Source organism: Bos grunniens, chromosome 12 (genome assembly GCF_055505025.1).
Source record: "Bos grunniens cultivar Pamir isolate PY7600 chromosome 12, Bosgru_T2T1.0, whole genome shotgun sequence".
Classification (NCBI taxonomy): Eukaryota; Metazoa; Chordata; class Mammalia; order Artiodactyla; family Bovidae; genus Bos; species Bos grunniens.
Genome location: NC_141176.1, coordinates 29,980,060 through 30,001,301, shown reverse-complemented (window position 1 = coordinate 30,001,301; position 21,242 = coordinate 29,980,060). Strand labels below are relative to the sequence as shown.

General features: G+C 44.2%; 1 long non-coding RNA gene across 1 annotated transcript; it reads left to right on the top strand.

Moving 5' to 3' along the window:
• Positions 1-319: 319 nt before the first annotated feature.
• LOC147361583 (uncharacterized) lies at positions 320-19,620 on the top strand. The gene is made up of 4 exons (XR_015138121.1): positions 320-404; positions 15,484-15,585; positions 17,553-17,596; positions 18,934-19,620. It is a non-coding gene; the product is annotated as an uncharacterized LOC147361583 (long non-coding RNA).
• The last annotated feature ends 1,622 nt before the right edge of the window (positions 19,621-21,242 follow it).

Sequence of the window (21,242 nt, the reverse complement as noted above, 5' to 3'; positions counted from 1 at the left end):
ATGTACTCCTAGGAGAAGGAGAGAGGTGGGTGTTCTCATGTTTTCCAGATAACCTCCAAGGTCCCCCTGAGATAGTTATTTTGTATTTCATCTTCGTTTTACAAACAAACCTCAGGTGGATTAAGTAATTCTCCGAACTGTTAAGTGATTAAGTGGTGGCATGCATGCTCAGTCATTCAGTCATGTCCAACTCTTTGCAACCCCGTGGACCATATCCCGCCAGGCTCCTCTGTCCATGGAATTTTCCAGGCAAGAATACTAGAGTGGCTTGCCATTTCCTCCTCCAGGGGTGGAGGGAGGGGAGAGGGGTGGGGGTGGGCGTGGACACAGGAGGGTGTGAGGTGCTTTTAAGTAATTCCTCCCTTTCTTCAAGCACAGCCTAAGTCATAAAATCTTCTGTAGAGGTAAGTCCCAAAGAATGGAACAGAATTTTCATTCCGTGGGAGGCACAAGTTATTATCTGGTGTAGAGCAGTTTGTGGGGATGGAGTGGGCGAGGTGAGGCTTCAGGAGTGTGGACGGGACAGCTCGCCTGTCAAAGCCCACACGGAGCAGAGTCCAGCTCTCCGCTGGGGAAGTGGGGCAGAGGTGGCGGCAGCGGCCCGGAGGCTGCTGTCAGATGCCAAGGCTGACTGACCTAGGAGGCTCTCTTACCTTCTGGGGACTCACAGCCTGCAGATGCTCATCTCCCTGTTAGTTGGGACCAGGTTGCTATATCTTGCGGAGGTTGGGGGAGCGCTGCCTTGAGTCCAGTAGAGGTGGGAACAGCCAACCAAGATGACTTTCAAGCCAGTGAGGGCAGGGACTTACCCGTGATCCCCGTGGGTGGGGGGTGGGACACACTTCCCATCCTGGTCAGGGAACTAAGCTCCCCCAGGCTCTGTGGCAAAAAAAAAAAAAGCCAGTGGGCAGAGGAGAGGACTGACTGGAAGAACTGGAATTAACTGTGTGTGGAGTGACTGAACAGGGATCTAGAGGTCTCTAGAAAGCAAGGATTTTTTTTTCATAAGAAAAGCTGACATTCTAACTTCTCCTTGAAAGGGGGAGAATGTTCAGGAGGACACATGTCATTCTTCAGTCACTCAGTTGTGTTCAACTCTTTGTGACGCTATGGGCTGCCAGGCTTCCCTGTTCTTCACTATGTCCCGGAGTTCGCTCAAACTTCTACCCATTGAGTTGGTGACACCATCCAACCCTCTCACGCTCTGTCGCCCTCTTTGCCTCCCGCCCTCCGTCGGCCTCTTCCAATGAGTCGGCTCTTCGTATCAGGTGGCCGAAGTAGTGGAGCTTCAGCATCAGTCCTTCCAGTGACTAGTCGGGATTGATTTCCTTTAGGACTGACTGGTTTGACACTAGGTAATGGCAAATGAGGGAACGTTCAGAGAGCAGGTGACTTGGAGACAGATGAAAACTGAAGCCAGGCCTAGTTCTTGAAAATTTAATCCATCTGTGAGTTGACTCTAGTTACTGTAAGAGCACAGCCCAAGCCTTACAGTAATTGGTTTTATGCTACTGGGGCGTCTTTGGTTTCTTTTGATTTTACCTGAGAATTATAAACTATTGTAACTTATTTTAGTTATGAAAAAGAAGGAAAGAAAAAAAGATTGGGACTTCCCTGGTGGTCCAGGGGTTATACTCTGTGCTTCCACAATGGGAAGCGCAGGTTCAATCCCTGGTTGGTGAACCACGATCCTGCCTGCCGTGTGATGTTGCCAAAAATTGAAAAAAGGAACAGAAAAATGATGCACACAAGACTTTTGTGAGTTGTGTTTGCGTTGGTAATATTTTGGATATCCAGCATTTCCAGGTCTCATCCTGACTTAGTCACTTCCTTCAGTTTCTGCAGATAAAAGTTCATTGCGAAGGGGACCCCATTACTATGAGGCTCTTGCTTTAAACTCCAGTGTAGAAATCTATCGGTGGTGAAGGAGACCCGTTTACTTTGGCCAGCAGCAGACCTGAGGGGCAGCCTGGGCTTTCCCCCCAGCCTTGATCCGCACAGATTTACTGCTTTACTAGTCATTCAACACTCTTTGGGTGTCTACTACATGCCTGGCACTCTTCTAGGCACTTGGTCCTCATCAGTAAAGGATACACAAAAATTCTTACCCTTATGGAACTTATAGCCTAAGATAAGAAGGCTGACCCAGAAAAATGACAGCCTGTGGTAAGCACCATGAAGAAGACTGAAGCAGAGTAAGGGGGGAACGGGTGGTACAAGGACGTGTGTATGTGTGTGTGATGCACGCATGTGTATGCACTCCTACTTTAAATAGGGTGGTAACACGTGAGCAGAGGCCTGAAGGAAGGAGGGAGTGACATACAAATATGTAAAGGAAGGGATTCTGAGCGGAGGGAACAGTACACGCAGAGGTCCCGGGCTGGAAGCCTCGTTGGCATGTGGAAAGTGGAGCAAGAAGGCTAGTGTCCCTGAATGGAGTGGCCAGGGCAAGAGTGACAAGTGAGGGGGTCTGAGAGCCATTAGGTGGGATTACGTATGATTGTCAGAGTCCTCATGGGCCACAGGATGATCTTTTATTTGCCCCTGAGGGATGTGTAAAGCCACTGGAGAGTTTGAGTAGAGAAGTGACAGGAGACTCAGGACTCTCAAAGGACCGCTCTAGGTGCTCTGTGGAGTCCAGACCAGCGCTGTGCAGTAGAAATATAACATGAGCCACAAAATGCGAGATATTTGGCATTTAAAATTTTTTTCTAGTAGCCATGGTAACAAGTAAAAGAAACAGGTGGAAATATTTTAATGTATGTAACTTAACCTAATATATCTGAATTATTAAGAGTACAAGCTGTGATCACTATAAAATTACTGTTGAGGCTGTTAACATTTTTTACATACTCAATCATCAAAATCTGGTGTGTGTTTCACTCTTACAGCATCTCTTTGGAATAGTCACACTTCAAATGCTTAATAGTCCTTTCTGGCTTGTGGTTACATAGCCAAAATTTGGTCTCTGTACTCTCTCACCCCCGTTCCAAATTGAATTTTGAAACAGAGTTTTGCAGGGAAGAAGTAGAAAAGAGTAGCTTTATTGCTTTGCCAGGCAAAAGGGGCCACAACAGGATGATACCCTCAAAACTGTGCCCCAAACCTGGAGTTTTATAGTAATGGTTCAAGGAGGGCGTGATCAGCTCGTGGGCATTCTTCTGATTGATTGGTAGTGAGGTAATGCGACTGTGTGTGAGCTCAGTCGTGTCTGACCCTTTGCAACACCATGAACTGTAGCCCACCAGGCTCCTCTGTCCATTGAATGCTCCAGGAAAGAATACTGGAGGGGGTTGTCGTTCCCTTCTCCAGGGGTAATGGGAGTCAGCATCATCAGCCTTCTGGTTCCAACCCGTTTGGCGTCTGCATGCTGGTGGGCAAAATACAGTTAACGTGTCCCACCTAGCGGGGTGTTTCTGTGTCTGCAAAACAGTTCAAAGATACTGATCCATGTGTCCCTTGAGGGGAACCAGGACCCTTCCCCAAGGCTCCATCATTGTTTTTTGACTCCATTGTCTCCACATCCCCTCCCTTGCCTGATTAGCACCTGTTTGAACCCACCTGTTGGAACTCAGGGATGGTCCTGGAGGCTGAATGAAGACAGTTCTTGCCGTGGTGCAAATAAGAGAGAAGGGTGAATAAAGATGAGGCTGGGGGCATAAACACTCCAGGGAGGAGCAATCTAGAGAAATCATAGCCGCTCCCTAGCGCAGAGGGTAGAAGTTGATCTATCTCCCAACCCTGCTCCCCGTAGGGAGGAGGAACTTTACTGGGAATAACTCCGGGTCTGACACAAAACACTACATTAGAACAGTCCAAAAGTAGATGTTTGGCTTGGGCTGAGCATTGTAATCCCTTCCTCATCACACTCCAGCACCAGGAAAGCCCCACCATCTCTTGATCCCCTAATTATTTTGGAGACATTATTAACATAGTTGGTGTGCCCGACACACTGCCAAACAAACTGAAACATTGGAGTCTGGAGGAGAGAAAGGTTTATTACAGGGCCACGCAAGATGAGGTGGCTCATGCCCTCAAAAGCCCTGGGTTTCCCAAGATCAGATCAGATCAGTTGTTCAGTCGTGTCCGACTCTTTGCGACCCCATGAATCGCAGCACGCCAGGCCTCCCTGTCCATCACCAACTCCTGGAGTTCACTCAGACTCACGTCCATCGAGTCAGTGATGCCATCCAGCCATCTCATCCCCTGTCGTCCCCTTCTCCTCCTGCCCCCAATCCCTCCCAGCATCAGAGTCTTTTCCAATGAGTCAACTCTTCACATGAGGTGGCCAAAGTACTGGAGTTTCAGCTTTAGCATCGTTCCTTCCAAAGAATCCCAGGGCTGATCTCCTTCAGAATGGACTGGTTGGATCTCCTTGCAGTCCAAGGGACTCTCAAGAGTCTTCTCCAACACCACAGTTCAAAAGCATCAATTCTTCAGCACTCAGCCTTCTTCGCAGTCCAAATCTCACATCCATACATGACCACAGGAAAAACCATAGCCTTGACTAGACGAACCTTTGTTGGCAAAGTAATGTCTCTGCTTTTGAGTATGCTATCTAGGTTGGTCATACTTTCCTTAAGGAGGAAGCGTCTTTTAATTTCATGGTTGCAGTCACCATCTGTAGTGATTTTGGAGCCCAGAAAAATAAAGTCTGACACTCTTTCCACTGTTTCCCCATCTATTTCCCATGAAGTGGTGGGACCAGATGCCATGATCTTCGTTTTCTGAATGTTGAGCTTTAAGCCAACTTTTTCACTCTCCACTTTCACTTTTATCAAGAGGCTTTTGAGTTCCTCTTCACTTTCTGCCATAAGGGTGGTGTCATCTGCATATCTGAGGTTATTGAGATTTCTCCCGGCAATCTTGATTCCAGTTTGTGTTTCTTCCAGTCCAGCGTTTCTCATGATGTACTCTGCATATAAGTTAAATAAACAGGGTGACAATATACAGCCTTGACGTACTCCTTTTCCTATTTGGAACCAGTCTGTTGTTCCATGTCCAGTTCTAACTGTTGCTTCCTGACCTGCATATAGGTTTCTCAAGAGGCAGATCAGGTGGTCTGGTATTCCCATCTCTTCCAGAATTTTCCACAGTTGATTGTGATCCACACAGTCAAAGGCTTTGGCATAGTCAATAAAGCAGAAATAGATGTTTTTCTGGAACTCTCTTGCTTTTTCGATGATCCAGCAGATGTTGGCAATTTGATCTCTGGTTCCTCTGCCTTTTCTAAAACCAGCTTGAACATCTGGAAGTTCACGGTTCACATATTACTGAAGCCTGGCTTGGAGAATTTTGAGCATTACTTTACTAGTGTGAGATGAGTGCAATTGTGTGGTAGTTTGAGCATTCTTTGGCATTGCCTTTCTTTGGGATTGGAATGAAAACTGCCCTTTTCCAGTCCTGTGGCCACTGCTGAGTTTTCCAAATTTGCTGGCATATTGAGTGCAGCACTTTCACAGCATCATCTTTCAGGATTTGGAACAGCTCAACTGGAATTCTATCACCTCCACTAGCTTTGTTCATGGTGATGCTTTCTAAGGCCCACTTGACTTCACATTCCAGGATGTCTGGCTCTAGGTCAGTGATCACACCATTGTGATTATCTGGGTCATGAAAAGGGCTTCTGCAAAGTATTTTTAAAAGCCAAGTGGGGGGATGGGGGCTTCCCAGGTGGAGCAGTGGGAAAGAGCCCACCTGCCAATGCAGGAGACCAGCGTTCAATCCCTGGGTCAGGAAGATCCCCTGAGAAGGAAATGGCAACGTACTTCAGTGTTCTTGCCTGGGAAATCCCATGGACAGAGGAGCCTGGCCGGCTCTAGTTCATGTGGTTGCAAAGAATCAGACAGAGCAACTGAGCCAGAGAGCAAGGAGGGGTTGTGGGGTTGCAGGGTACGTGATCACTTGGTGCACGGTCCTCTGACTGGCTGATGGTGAGGTAACAGGGTGGTGTCACAGAGGTGAGCGTTATCAGTCCTTAGACTCCAGGAGGCCTGGGTCCCCACTGTCAAGTAGGTAACATCTTCCATTTGGTGCCTGGCGGGAGGGGTGTTCATGTCTGCAAAACAACTGAGGAAATTTGCATCAAAATACTATTATCTAGATACTTCAGAGAGGAGCTAAAGTGGAGGATAAAGGGGAAGTCCTGTCCTGGGAAGGCCCCATAGGTCCTGCTTGACCATCTTTATCAGCACTCCTCCATGGGTGTGCCCTGGGGTTGGGGGACAGGCGGAAGCTCTGTTTTCTCTTTGAGGCCTGAATTTCCTGATTTATGTTCTTGGTTAATCCCAAATGCCTTTGATAGTCAGGCTGGGTCAACTGTATTTCTGTTCTTTAGAGGGGAGGCTGGGAGAGAATCCAGGGTTCTTCTCCCCACACCACATTTTGACACATTTGTCGTCATGAACCCTTTTTCTCACAAGAGATAAAAACTATATTTTACTATGACCTTGGTAAAAAGATGAATCTATTAATATTATATATGAAAACATTTCCTTTGACTTAAAAGTTATTTTTTTCTTCTGATTTTAAGACAACGTAAAACATTGTCCTGGGCCCCTAAAAGAATTGTGGGCCCCAGATACCATGCCTGCTGTGCCCAATGGGGACGTTGACCCTTCACCCATCCTCTCCCCTCACCCCCACCCCCAAGAATCATTTAGGGCATTTGAGTCCCTCAAGACCTTTATGATGTGGCCTCTGAGCTAGATCAACCCCTGGGCAGGGGGCTAAGATCGCACTGCCGCACAGTGTGGCCAAAAACAAAACTTTCACTTTTTTCCCCCATGCTGCTGCTAAGTCGCTTCAGTCGTGTCCAACTCTGTGCGACCCCATAGACAGCAGCCCACTAGGCTCCCCCGTCCCTGGGATTCTCCAAAAATATATGTTTATGTATTTATATTTATTTATTTAGGCTGCATGTGGGTTTTTTTTTTTTTTTTTTTTTTAGTTGTAGCATGTAGGATCTAGTTCCCTGACTAAGGAATGAACCCAGGCCCCCTGTATTAGAAGCACAGAGTCTTAGCCATTGGACCTCCAGGGAAGTCCTCAAAAGATGTATTATTTTTTCTTTTCCCCTATTCTTCAAAATCTGGCCTAAGCAGTCACAGGCATTTGGTGAATTCTGCATTCTTTATTCAGCTGCTCAGCCCAGGCCAAGTTCGACAGATGTAACCCCTGCAATACCTTCCATGAGCATTCCTGGGGGGAGGGGTCACTGCAGTTTGGTTCTCCTCCTTCCAGGTACCTTGTGGGATAGTTCAGTTCAGTTCTGTCGCTCAGTGACTGAACTCTTAAAAGTTCAGTCTTTTTGCGACTCTGCAACCCCATGGACTACAGCATGCCAGGCTTCCCTGTGGGATAATACTTTCCCTTTAAATTTGGGCATGGCCACGTGACCTGTTTTGGTCAACAGAATGGGAGCAGGAGTGTCATGTGTCACCTCTTAGTGAAACACTTTAGGATAGCGTGACCATGCTCTCCTTCTCTGTCCTGGGTCCACCCTGTGGCAGGGGATGAGGTGGACATGCATGTCTCTGAGTGAGGACACCAGAGAGCAGAACCCCTGGTGTGATTGTGGACTCACAAAAGTATTCACAACCTGGAAGTTGAGAGTTATGCCTTGTGAAATGAAAATATCTCCTGCCATATTAATAAACAAGAAATGTCACAGCTATCGGGGGTTTCTGGCCTCCAAATGTGAATAAACTGTGCTGTGCTTAGTCACTCAGTCGTGTCCGACTCTTCGAGACCCCGTGGACTGTCACCCGTCAGGCTCCTCTCTCCATGGGGTTCTCCAGGCAAGAAACTGGAGTGGGTTGCCATGCCCTCCTCCAGGGGATCTTCCCAACCCAGGGATTGAACCCAGGTATCCTGCATTGCAGGTGGATTCTTTACCATCTGAACCACCAGAGAAGCCTAAATGTGATCCAAACTGTGATCCAGCAGAGGCTGCCACCACCACAGTGATTGCTGAGGAGCTGGGGAAACGCAAGAAGCAAAGTGAATAAGGAAACAAGATTGGCCCCAGATATATGAGGTGCATATGAAAGGAATGAATTCAGTGAGCCCAGAGGCTTGCATCTTCCAGTACATAAAACATTAAATTCTACATAAAACATTAAATTCCTTAACTTGATACCTGATCTTTGATGTTCAGACTGCCTACTCCCTTTGTTGCAAACTTATATATATCCTGACGTCCCCTCCTACCTCCTTGGAGCAGTTTTCTCAGAGCTATTGAGATGCTGTCTCCTGGGCTTGGAGTCCTAAACATTCCCACCAAATAAAATAACTCTCTACTTTCAGATTGTGACTATATTTTTCAGTCGACAGTTTTATTCACAGGAATGTTCAGGACTTCAAGCCCCGGAGACAGCGTCTCAAGTGACCCTGAGAGAATAGTTCCGAGGAGGCAAGAGGAGGAGCCAGGTTGTTTGGCCATAAAGGTCATAAAAAAAATGATTCTTCATGAAAGAAAACCAGATATCCCAAGTTAAGGAATTTAGTGCTTTTCTATATATGGGAAGAGTCTGGGCTCACTGAAATCCTTCTTTTGATGGGTACCAGGTATCTGGGGCCAGTGTCCAGCTTCCTCTGGGCTGCACACTGATGACTCTAGATGGCAGGAATTCTTCCCTTCCTGAGTTCCCTCAGAGCTCATCAGTTCACCACTCCCCACGACTGCAATTGCTAGTGACTGTGGACCTAACAGAAGCAGAAGATATTAAGAAGAGGTGGCAAGAATACACAGAAGAACTGTACAAAAAAGAGCTTCACAACCCAGATAATCATGATGGTGTGATCACTGACCTAGAGCCAGACATCCTGGAATGTGAAGTCAAGTGGGCCTTAGAAAGCATCACTACGAACAAAGCTAGTGGAGGTGATGGAATTCCAGTTGAGCTATTTCATATCCTGAAAGATGATGCTGTGAAAGTGCTGCACTCAATATGCCAGCAAGTTTGGAAAACTCAGCAGTGGCCACAGGACTGGAAAAGGTCAGTTTTCATTCCAATCCCAAAGAAAGGCAATGCCAAAGAACGCTCAAACTACCGCACAATTGCACTCATCTCACACACTAGTAAAGTAATGCTCAAAATTCTCCAAGCCAGGGTTCAGCAATACGTGAACCGTGAACTTCCAGATGTTCAAGCTGGTTTTAGAAAAGGCAGAGGAACCAGAGATCAAATTGCCAACATCCGCTGGATCATCGAAAAAGCAAGAGAGTTCCAGAAAAACATCTATTTCTGCTTTATTGACTATGCCAAAGCCTTTGACTGTGTGGATCACAATCAACTGTGGAAAATTCTTCAAGAGATGGGAATACCAGACCACCTGACCTCATCTTGAGAAACCTATATGCAGGTCAGGAAGCAACAGTTAGAACTGGACATGAAACAACAGACTGGTTCCAAATAGGAAAAGGAGTATGTCAAGGCTGTATACTATCACCCTGCTTATTTAACTTCTATGCAGAGTACATCATGAGAAACTCTGGGCTGGAAGAAGCACAAGCTGGAATCAAGATGGCTGGGAGAAATCTCAATAACCTCAGATATGCAGATGACACCACCCTTATGGCAGAAAGTGAAGAGGAATTAAAAAGCCTCTTGATGAAAGTGAAAGTGCAGAGTGAAAAAGTTGGCTTAAAGCTCAACATTCAGAAAACGAAGATCATGGCATCTGGTCCCATCACTTCATGGGAAATAGATGGGGAAACCGTGGAAACAGTGGCTGACTTTGATTTTTTGGTGATTTTTTTTGGAGTGATCTCCAAAATCACTGCAGATGGTGATTGCAACCATGAAATTAAAAGATGCTTATGCCCAATCTAGATAGAATATTGAAAAGCAGAGACATTACTTTGCCAACAAAGGTCTGTCTAGTCAAGGCTATGGTTTTGCCAGTGGTCATGTATGGATGTGAGAGTTGGACTGTGAAGAAAGCTGAGTGCCGAAGAATTGATGCTTTTGAACTGTGGTGTTGGAGGAGACTCTTGAGAGTCCCTTGGACTGCAAGGAGATCCAACCAGTCCATTCTGAAGGAGATCAGTCCTGAGTGTTCATTGGAAGGAATGATGCTGAAGCTGAAGCTCCAGTACTTTGGCCACCTCATGTGAAGAGTTCACTCATTGGAAAAGACTCTGATGCTGGGAGGGATTGGGGGCAGGAGGAGAAGGGGATGACAGAGGATGAGATGGCTGGATGGCATCACTGACTCGATGGACATGGGTTTGAGTGAACTCCGGGGGTTGGCGATGGACAGGGAGGCCTGGCGTGTTGTGCTTCATGGGGTCGCAAAGAATCGGACACGACTGAGCGACTGAACTGACTGACTGATGACATCCTTGCTTATTGATTTAGTAGGAAATTTTCCATGTCTTGTTACCATTATTGGAAAGGAGGAATTTTCAGACCTTCTTGTCATTTTCAGCCTCCCTCCCCATAGTGGGCAGAATACGTTAAGCCACATTTGTTCTCAGGCTCAAGCCCTTTAGCGCTTCTGCAGAAGGAGAACTTGCTTATCTGATTGGTTAGAATTCAAGATATCCCCTGGCCTGGGCTTTGCTAGTGAGCTGTGCTGTTGGTCTAAAAGGTAGACAAGACCTACTCTCTCTCTTTTTCTTTTTTTCATGCGCCGTGCCCGCCCAGGGCGCTGCCCCCTCCCTCCCCTCTACTCTCTTTTTTGTAATCTGCCTCCTCAGGACCTTGCTTGTCATTTCTGCCCATTTGATTGCCTGGGCAGGTGGACTTACTCTGTCCTACCAGCCTAGTCATCACAGACTTGGAAGAGAAGCATTGGCAGCAAAAGGATTTACTTAAGACTCCTGGCCTCAAACATATTCAATCTGATTTGTCATTTAGACTCTAAGTCGTGTCCGACTCTTTTGTGACCCCATGGGTGGAAGCCCACCAGGCTCCTCTGTCAATGGGATTTCCCAGGCAAGAATACTGGAGTGGGTTGCCATTTCCTACTCCAGGGGATCCTCCTGACACAGGGATGGAACCTCTGTCTCCTGCATTTGCAGTTGGATTCTTTACCACTGAGCCATCTGGGAATCCCATTCATCCTTACGCATCCAGCCTAACTCCAGCTCAGCAGTGGGGGTTGTTGTTCTACCAGTTCTTTGGCTAGTGTTCCTTGGGTTTAGGACACTTAGGAATAAATCCTGAGAGGGAAGGAGGAATGAACGGTCTGTTACCCTAAACACCAACTGAAACCCTAAACAGCTCCTTTAATAGCATACAATCTACTATTAATTTCCTTATCTGTCGAATTTCCCAAATGAAAGCAGCATTCCTAATAGCTCACCCATATTATTGTTTCCGAATAGCCCTTATCAGAAATGTAATGTCCTGAGGGAGAAGTAAACAGAGAACAAAATAAAGAATAAGTGCTCAGTCAAGACCCTTTATGCACCTATTTCAAATTCACTTTTTAGAAAAATCATTAAATGGTATGCTTTGGAGGCTTATTGGCAGGGAAATGAAGCCATAGAACAGGGTCTCCAATCTCCGGGATCTAATTCCTGATGATCTGAGGTGGAGCTGATGTAATAATAATAGAAATAAAGTGCACGATAAAAGTAGTGTGCTTGAATCATCCTGAAATCATCCCCCAACCCAGTCTATGAAAAAATCATCTTCCAGGAAACGGGTCCCTGGTGCCAAAAATGGTGGGGCCTGCTGCTCTAGGACATCCTACAGAGTCAACACTCACCGTCACCTCCCCATCAGGCAGGTGCACTCACCTCGTCAGAGAACTCACACGCTCAAGTGTTAGCATTAACAATGTACGTATTAATACAACAACAATAACATGTCTGATGAGCTGGGCCATCAGTTGTATAATTTAAACGACTAAAATAGACATCATGAAGGACCACAACATAACAGTATTTTTTTTAAACAAGTATTCACAGTCAGATAATTCTCGTAAGAAAAAACAATGAACCTTGAATGCCCAAACCGAATAAAATGTTCAGAAATGGGAATTTGACTATTTAAAGTATATTCCTGTCGTTCTGTTCTTTCCTCCAACGCAAGACTTGTGTGAATAACAGGGCTTTTGGCTTGGTTTGGGGAGAGTTTTACATTTGCAAATCAATGACCCAGTCCTCGCTGAAATGGTAATGTCCGAATACTTCATTTCTAAAGCAAACCCAGATCTGGAATTTTTAATAGCCTGGGCCTGAGATTGGTGTTCATTTGTGCCCTGCGGCATACTTCCAAGACTGACAGGAAAAAACCCAACTGAGCACAATTGTTGGGACCATTTGAATGAAGGAGAGCAATTCATTTGAGGTTTACACTGTATTTTTTCAGTAAGTTGTTTAATGCAGCAATGTCTACAATCAGCCACTAGTGAGAAATTATGGGAATTTTGAAGTATTTATAAAAAATGATTTATAGTGTTATATGACTTAATTCAACAAATATTTATAAGCACCTCTTTTGTGTCAGGCACTTTGTGGATACAAAGACAAACTAGACAGGGTATTTTAACTTTTTATTTTTGTATTGGAGTATAGCTGATTAACAGGTTTCCCTGGTAGCTCAGCTGGTAAAGAAACTGCCTGCAATGCAAGAGACCCCAGTTAGATTCCTGGGTCAGGAAGATCCCCTGGAGAAGGGATAATCTACCCACTCCAGTATTCTTGGGCTTCCCTGGTGGCTTAGACGGTAAAGAATCTGCCTGCAATGTGGGAAACTTGGGTTTGATCCCTGGGTTGGGAAGATCCCCTGGAGGAGGGCATGGCAACCCACTCCAGTATTCTTGCCTAGAGAACCCCCATGGACAGAGGAGCCTGGAGGGCTACAATCCATGGGGTTGCAAAGAGTCGGACACGACTGAGAGTCTAAGCGCAGCACATAGCTGATTAACAATGTTGTGACAGTTTCAGGTGGACAGCAAAGGGACTCAGCCATACATAAACCTGTATCCTCCTCAAAGTCTCCTCCTATCCAGGCTGTCGCCACCTAACGTTAAGCAGAGTTCTTTGTGCTATACAGCAGGTCCTTGTTGGTTACCCGTTTTAAACATAGCAATGTGTACATGTCCATCCCAAACTCCCTAACTACCCCTCTTCCCATCTCCCCCTCTCCCGCCCCAGCCTTGCAACCAAAAGTTCATTCTCTAAGTCTGTGAGTCTGTTTCTGTGCAAAGTAAACAGGATTTTGAAAAAGAATTCTAATAGAAGGTGATAGATGCTATGAATGTGATCGAATTATGCCTAGAGGGTGTGGTCCCAGCGTTGGGGTGGAGGATGGACAGGAAAAAAAGTATTAGAACTTGTCTTTATCTCATACTTTAAGTTTTTCTATTTTTGTATGTTTTTAGATAGACATAATTGGTCCAATGACACATAAAATTTATAAATAGACATAGGTAGCTATGGTATATAATTGGTCATTTTGAGAACACTGCTAAACAAGACCAGAAATAGGAATCATTTGATCTGATGTGTGGAGGACTCAAAATAACGTTCCCAAATGAGCATATTTGATCTGAACGCCCCAGGAAGCCTGGGCAGAAAAGTAAGGGGACCACGTTAGTCAGAAGAAAAGTATTGCAGTGGTTTTCACATGTGTGTGAGCGTGTGTGCTCAGCTATGTCTGACTCTTTGCAGTCCCATGGCTCCTGGAAGAGCCCTTCAGGCTCCTCTGTTCATGGGATTCTCCAGGCAAGAATACTGGAGTGGGTTGCCATTTCCTCCTCCAAGGGAACTTCCCAACCCAGGGATCAAACCCGAGTCTCCTGTGTCTCCTGCAGTGGCAGGAGGATTCTTTGCCACTGAGTCACCTGGGGAAGCCCAATAACACTTTTACAAAATGTGGAAAGGCTAGAGAGAGCCCTGCATCCGTGGTGGGCTCATCCAGTAAGGGGAGGGAGGGGTGGACTAGGTAGAAAGATGGAGAAGGACTTTGCCAAGTTCTCAGACCTGTGTTTTACCGAGTGCAACAGACAGGAGGGGAGGAGAGGGCAGGATGGCTAACCCTTGCCCCTGTGGATCAGTCCATGGGGTCCTGTTCCTAGTGATGATGCTGAGTGGGTCTCTCTCTGTGGGAGGAAAGAAGGAATGAGAACACATGGCTCTCCTGCCTCACTGATCCTCTAAAAGGTAGTCCTGAGTAGGAGAGGGTCTGGATTTTTAATTCTTGGACCATAATGGTCCTCCAGCAATCTTTGGCCATATCCCTAACATTGATGACCACAGTGTTGATCTCAGACTTGGGGTTAGATAAGAATTATACTTGAACTCAGTCTTTTTTTCTTTTGGCTGTGCTGTACAGCACGTGGAATCTTAGATCCCCGACCAGGGATTGGACCCGTGCCCCCTCATTAATTAATTAATTTTAATTGGAGGACAATTACTTTACAATATTGTGATGGTCTTTGCCATACATCAACGTGAATTGGCCACAGGTATATATGTGTCCTTCCCCATCCTGAACCCCACCTCTCACCTCCCTCCCCACCCTATCCCTCTGGGTAGTCCCAGAGCACTGGCTTTGGGTGCCCTGAGAAGCAGGAATTCTTAACCACTGAACTTACAAGGGAGGCCCCCCAGCTATTGAGAGGTCCTTTAAATTCTGTGCCTGCCACGTTCCTTCCTGCAACCTCTTGTCTTCCAGCACCACTCCCTCACTTTTTCCCTGTTCTCAACCAACCCCTGGGTGCTTCAGTGAGTCGCTTTTGCAGCTTCTCTGAGCAGAGGTAAAAATGCGTTCTCAAGATCTGTGGTCTCCTTCCTTTTCCTTCTCTTCTGTCCCTCTCAAACTAGGTGTTAGTGCACAGAGCAGGGAAACACAAAACCAGGACTTGCCTGCTCTCAAATGCCAAAGAACCTGACTGATTTAAGCAAAGAGACTCCAGCATCCACTTGACTTAAAGCTAGTAAAATGCTATTTCTGAAAATTGTGTTTCAATTGCGTGAGACATTATCACGCCGCGGCTATTGTTATTGAAGTCAGAGAACTGTAAAGGAAATATATTTTTAGAAGAAAAGAGACATAAATCATGTTTTGGTTCTAGCTTTTTTGATTAAATGGTGTCTATCGCGAAGCCTAGCATTTCTCTTGTCGATTAACGAGATGTCCTCAGGGTTCTGTGGCCGCCTTTCCGGTGTCTGATCAGCTGCACCCGCCCCACCCAGGGACTTGCATCCTTACCAGCTCAGGGCCCACTCCAGGGCTTGCTACTGCCCTCTGCAGACAGCTCTCCTGTCTTCTCACCCCCGATGTCATCTTAGTGCCAGAAGGCGTTTCCTGACATGATGAACTGCAGCCCCAGTCTTTTCACCTTTCTGCAAGTGTTTCTCTTACTTCACCGATTGTGTGTGTGTGTGTGTGTGTGTTTATCCCTCCCCTTTTCCATTTCTATCACTTTGGGTCCTTTCTTCATTTTCCGACTTGTATTCAAACCCCACCTTCTCCCTGAAACCATCCTTGATTACTCAAGCCAGAGTTTTCTTTCTCCCAGGAATACTCACGACTGTTGGAGTCATCTGGATTTCTCCTCTAACTGCCTGGTGCCCTGGTTATTTGTGTGGTTACCTGGTACCTAGTGAGGAGACATACACAGGTGAGACAACTTATAGCTTTTTATAGTTATTGATACAAAACTGTAGGTATTTATAGTTTGCTATTTTCTTTCTAGATATTTTATGAGTTTCTGAAGGGCAGAGGCTAAGTTCTAAAAACTGAATCTTTAGATTCCACATGTAATTGATATCATATTGTATTTGTCTTCGTCTGACTTCACGTAGTATGATAACATCTAAGTCCATCTATTTGCCACAGATGACTTCATTTCATTCTTTTTGATGACTGAGTAATATTCCATTATATATATGTATACGTGTAAACATTATTTATCCATATATATGTTTATATGGCTAAATAAAAGCATATGTAGAGTTCCTTGGTGGCCTAGTGGCTAAGATGCTGGGCTTTCACTACCATGGCCCAGGTTCAATCCCTGGTTGGGGAACTGAGACCCCACAAGTTGAGCAGTGTGGCCAAAAAAAGAGATACAAATGAACTTATTTCTGAAACAGAAATAGACCCACCAATATAGAAAATAGTCTATATATAAAATAGATAACCAACAGGGAACTATACTCAATATTCTATAAACCCTATAAGGGAAAAGAATCTGAAAAAGAATGTATATATGAATCATCGTGCTGTACACCTGAAACTAATAAGATATTGTAAGTCAACTATATTTGAGCAAAATAAAAAACTGAACCTTGTTGGTACCCCTCACACCTGGCACAGCATCCTCAGAGCAAGTGTTGGGGTGTTCCAGGATGGAGGTGCAGAGGAAGGGTGAGTGGGGTGTCGTTCTGGGCTCAGCAGCACCCAGCTCTCCTCCCTTCCGGCTGCAGGCACTGTGCCTTCCCCACTCTGTGATGAAACCCGAGCAGGAAGCATTTGTCTGCTGGTGCTCTAGCAATGATGGCCATGAAAAGGAACTTGAGCTGAGATGCCAGTCAGCCCAGAGGTCACCCACGATGTAGAACAGGGGGCCTGGAGGGGCATCCGGGCCAGCAGCAGAAATGGCAGGACCGAGAGAGCCTTGGTAGCTGTAAGCCATTGACATTTGCAGGCTGTTACCTAAGCATAGCATTGCCCATCTAATGGATACTTATTATTTAAATCCTTGGTGGTTAGGAAGTTAAATAGGTAATTGAGAGCCAAAGTGGGATGCTTGGAAATTTGGCACCTTAAATGCAACAAATCTAAACTAAAACAGGGAGCAATTCAGGGCAAGAAGGAGGGTTTTGGGGTCAGATTGACCAAGGTTTGAATCCTGGCTCCTGCAAGTTATATGTTCTGAGCTGGTAGTTATCAAGCTTTTTGGTCTTAGGATCCCTTTGTACTCTTAAAACTTATTGAGGACCCCAAAGAACTTTTGTTTTTATGGGTCACATCTATGAATATTTGCTGTTTTAGATACAAGACCAAAGATTTTTAACAGTGATTTATTAATTCATGTAAAAATAATTATAGTGGCACTTTTCTGGCTGTAGAGTGGTTAAGACTGGATTTCTACCGCAGGGGGTGCAGGTTTGATCCCTGATCTGGGAACTAAGATCCCCCAGGCCTCAAGGTGTGGCCAAACCAGCCCCGCCCCCACCAAACCCTCCCGAAACCTGTACTATACCTAGGGCTTCCCAGGTGGCACTAGTGGTAAGGAATCTGTCTGTCAATGTGGGAGACACAGGAGATTTAGTTCAATCCCTGTGTTTGGAAGATCCCCTAGAGTAGGAAATAGCAACCCATTCCAGCATCCTCACCTGGAGAATCCCATGGATAGAGGAGCCTGGCGAGCTACAGTCCATGGGGTCGCAGAATCAGACCTGACTGAGCAACTGAGCACGCAACCATCGTACCTATCACTCTATCGCATGTTAATATATTTTTGTGAGCAGCAACTATATTTCCCCCCAAATTCTTTAATATCTAGTTCATTTATTTATTTATTTATTTTAATATCTAGTTTAATAGAAGGTGGGTTCTCATATTTGTTTCTTTATCTGTCAGGATATGCTGTTTTGGATGAAGTAAATGAAGATCCAACTTTACAGGTACACAATTGGAGAATGGGTTTTTAATAATTTTTCAATGAAATTGTGGGCATTATTTGATATTACACCAAGATTCAAGACAATCAGAAGTTTCTTAAAGATTAGTTGCAACTTGAAACTGAAGGCTTATCAGAGAACTTCTGTATGGGGTTTCATTAAAACCCATTGGTCTTTTACTTTGAATGAAACTTTTTAAAAAACCCATTCATGATTTTGTAACATCTTACATAGGTCCCTTGGAAAATAGTTTCCAGAAGTTGCAGGACTTACAAATGTTGACTCATGTTGTTATACAATTCAAAACTTCACATTTATTAACGCTATCATTGATGTCACTGAAAAATCTTCACGGATGGGGAGGCTTTGAAGCTCATGGTAGCAGAAACAAATTGTCTAAAATTCAAGTTTCATGTCGAAGCTTATATCTTAATAGTTGTCACAAATAACATCAGCTGTTTTCTTTGAAGTGGAAGGCTCAATTTATTTTTGAGAAAATGTTTGCCTGGTCCCTAAGGGTGAATTACCAATTTACGTGTCAGTCTGTCAACTAAAAACCATGTTTTGTGAAAAAAGCAGCTAGTTCAACTTGCGACTCAAGCATCATGCAGGAGCTTTTCCCTGAGACAACATCGTAGTTTGATATACAGAAGAAGGACTTTTATGTTATGCCTCAGTTTCCCCCACAAAATGTTAAAAAGATGTCTACTCAAGGGTGTAATTTAATAAAATTATTAATTTGTCCTGCCGCAGCAAGGGTCCTTTTAAGTGATCTGGCTTTTTTGTTGTTGCCACTGCCTTGATTAGTGCTAAGGCAATAATATTTTTTCCCATAAGTAGTTTTGCAAGATTGGTGGAGATTCAACCCAGAAGAAAAAGGTAACATTGTACTTAGTACTGTTATAAAAAGTTTTGAGCTTGTGAACCTGGGCATTCGAAAGAGTCCTGGGAACATCAAGAGGATCATAGACCATACGTGAGAAATGCTGTCTTAATGTAAGCTGCCTGACCTCTCTAAAATAGGAATAAAGCTGTTTTATGAAGTAACTAAAATATTATTTATTAAGGAATAATGCATGGAGAGCACCTAGTATTGTGCTGGTATATAACAAGTGTTTGTTAAATGTTCGCTATTACTATTAATGTAATCTGTTGATATCTGAGGGTGTAGCTATCATTTATAATAGTAGTAATGATGATATGCTTTCATTTTTTCCATAAACTCATTCCTTTGGCAGATCTCCCTTGTAGTTAGTGGCTCCATCTGTCTCTTGTGGTCCTTCTCTCCAGTCAGCCAGTGTCTACTCACTCACAGACACTGCTGATGTGACCTCTTTCAGGTCCCCAGGATGGTCCCTTCTCTGCTATTTTCCTGCTGCCACCGGCTGGCTTACAGAGCATGGTTTGGTGTAAAGAGACTGCCGCCAAAGACAGTTCTGGCTGTTGGTATGCCGAAGAATTGATGCTGTTGAACTGTGGTGTTGGAGAAGACTCCTGAGAGTCCCTTGGACTCCAAGGAGATCCAACCAGTCCATCCTAAAGGAGATCAGTCCTGGGTGTTCATTGGAAGGACTGATGCTAAAGCTGAAACTCCAATACTTTGGCCACCTCATGAGAAGAGCTGACTCACTGGAAAAGACCCTGTTGCTGGGAGGGAGTGGGGGCAGGAGGAGAAGGGGACGATAGAGGATGAGATGGCTGGATGGCATCACCGACTCGATGGACATGAGTTTGAGTAAACTCTGGGAGTTGGTGATGGACAGGGAGGCCTGGCGTGCTGCGATTCATGTGGTCGCAAAGAGTCGGACACGACTGAGCAACTGAACTGAACTGAAGTTTACTAACCTGTAAAGTGGGAAAAATAGTCTTTATATAGATTTTTTTTCCTAGTGAAGATTAAATGAAATAATAAATTTGAAAGTAACTGATACATATATATGTATGGCTGATTCACTTTGCTGTAAAAGTAGAAACTAATACAACACTGTAAAGCAACTATATACTCCAATAAAAATTTAAAAATAAAAGTAAAAGATAAAGTAGCTGGCAGAGTGTCTAGCTATGGCAAATGTTCAGTGCATGTTAGTACATTTTAACTGTATAAATTCTTCCAACCTATGAGCATGGAATATCTTTTAATTTACTTGTCTTTAATTTCTTTTATTTATGTCTTACAATTTTTAGTGTACGAGTGTTTCACCTCCTTGGTTAATTTATTCCTACATATTTTTATTCTTTTTGATGCAATTACAAATGGAATTGTTTTTTTTTAATTTCTCTTTCTAATAGTTTATAGAAACATAACAGATTTTTGTGTACTGATTTTTTTCCTTTTTTTTTTTTTTTTTTTACTAAACTCCTTTATTAGTTTTAATGGTTTTCTGATGAAGTTTTTAGGGTTTTCTGTACAGAAAATCATGTTATTCACCAAGAGCACAGATCCCACTGTTGGTAGGAATATAAATTGGTATAGCCACTCTGGAAAATAGTAGAGTTTCTTTAAAAAGTTAAAAATAGAACTACCAGATCTGGATATTTCACTTCTGGATATTTATCTGATGAAAACAAAAACATTAATTTTTTTTCCAAAAACTCCAATTTGAAAAGATATGCACCCTATTTTCACTGCAGAATTATTTACAATGGTCAAAAGATGGAAATGACCTAAATGTCCATTGTTGGATGAATAGATAAATTGTGGTGTATATACAGTGTTATTCAGGTATAAAAAAGAAATGAAATCTTGCTGTTTTGTGACAACATGGATGAACCCCAAAGGCCTTATGCTAAGTGAAGTAAGTCAGACAGAGAAAGACAAATACTGTATGAACTCTCTTTTCTTTTAATTAGAGGATATTTTCTTTTCAATGTTGTGTTGGTTTCTGCTGTACATTAATGTGAATCAGCTATAAGTATACATATACCCCCTCCCTCTGGAGCCCCCTCCCACCCCCGATCTATGTGGAAGTTAATACATGCATACTCCAAGCTCATAGATGCAGGTTGGTGGGTGCCAGAAGCAAGGGATTAGAGGGAGGGAGAAATGGATGATTTTTTAAAGTTTAAATAAATTGAATTTTAAAAATGGATCATAGTAAATAAAATATACAAAATTACAAAAAAAAAAAAAATGAGGGATGCTTCCTGTTGCTCTTGTTGATACGCCTAAAAGGAGCGGTTCCTGATCTTTACTGAGAACCAGAGGCTTTGTGATTCTAGAAAGGAGAAAAGAACCAAGTGGATAATCTGTTTCTGGTCAGAAGTTTCTAGGAGATAGCTTTTTTTTGGTAGAGAAGAGTCTACACCTTTTTCTATCTTCGAAAAAACCAACAGCTTCAGATTTCTGGGCTTGTCCTGGGGGACTACAGAGATGGTAACCTCAGTTCTATTTCCTGGATCTTGGTTCAGGGCTGATAGTCTGTGGGAATTTAGTCTCTTTGGGTAAAAATCGTGGTTCAAAGTGTGGCTTGCTAGAATGGGTTTCACTTCTAGTCTTGGAATAGCTTTGAAAGCAAAGGGAGACAAGTTCATCAGAGGCGTGGGAGACACCCTCTGATTAATTGTCATTGGGGTGTTCTTTCTGAGCGCCTGCTGCACGGGAGGTGTGGCCACTGGGTGGGTCTACTGCGAGAGACGGAGGTCTTTGCTG